Below are 1,022 nucleotides of genomic sequence, written 5' to 3'. Positions count from 1 at the left end.
TTACTGCCAATTAGTAATGACAAAGGATAGTTTTGTCATCTTCCCTATTTCAGTTCATGAGGGACAACATCATGTCTGCCACATCCTTCACTTTTCTGAATTTCCCTCATGATCCTACTTATTTTTGGTGATTTCAAGCTTACATTGCAATCTGTCTTTACTAAAACTGTCCATATTCTCACTTGAATACAGTTTTTAAATGTTCATAATTTTAAAAGAGAAATGAATAACACAGTAAAATAGCAAAATTTAGAAATATAGATTTGTGTTATTGAAACTGTACAAATTAAATATAGCTATAGATAAATCTTTGATTAAATACAATTGTGGCAGGAATTTGAAGTAAATCGTGGAAATAGTGTGTGTGTGAGAGAGAGAGAGAAAGAAATTTAAAAAACGGTCCATGGATCCAGCTACATTTGCCAGGATCTGTGAAATTCCATCTCCTCCCTTCCACTCCCTCACACACACCCACACAGCCCAGGATGGTGGAGAAACTGGGATCAATGGTTGGTCCACTGATGGGCCCCTTCCCCTACCCGAACCAGACTAGATCACTTGAACTCTCTAGAACAAAGATTTGAAGAGTGAGCCTGGAAGCTTCCGGTGGCCGGTTTCCAGCTCCCTAGAAGAGCCAGGCATGTAAGGACAAAGAAAGAGAGGGGGAGAAGAAGCAAGGTGAGAGAAAGCCCTGGCAGCCTCCCAGCCAGGTTCCAGTTATCCCTGAGGCCCCGCTGTGCCTTCTTCCTTGTGGCAAATTAGTGCCTTGGACCAGGAGAATCCTGATGTGTCTTAGGGTGGTTTATATTAAGTTCCCTCCTGACATAACAAACGAAACACATTATAGCAAAAGAGCTCTGCCTAATATTCTTTGTACCTATTTAATTCAGCAAACACTATGGAACACATACTCTACCTAGGGCACTGGGCTTTGCATTTTGAAATAGCCTCACTTACAGATTAATCTAGTTAGATACTAAGCTCTCTTCTCTCAGAGCACTTAGAATTCAGCAAGTAATCAG

This window comes from Propithecus coquereli, unplaced genomic scaffold, assembly GCF_000956105.1.
Source record: "Propithecus coquereli isolate 6110/MARCELLA unplaced genomic scaffold, Pcoq_1.0 Scaffold74, whole genome shotgun sequence".
Classification (NCBI taxonomy): Eukaryota; Metazoa; Chordata; class Mammalia; order Primates; family Indriidae; genus Propithecus; species Propithecus coquereli.
This window is presented reverse-complemented; position numbering follows the sequence as displayed.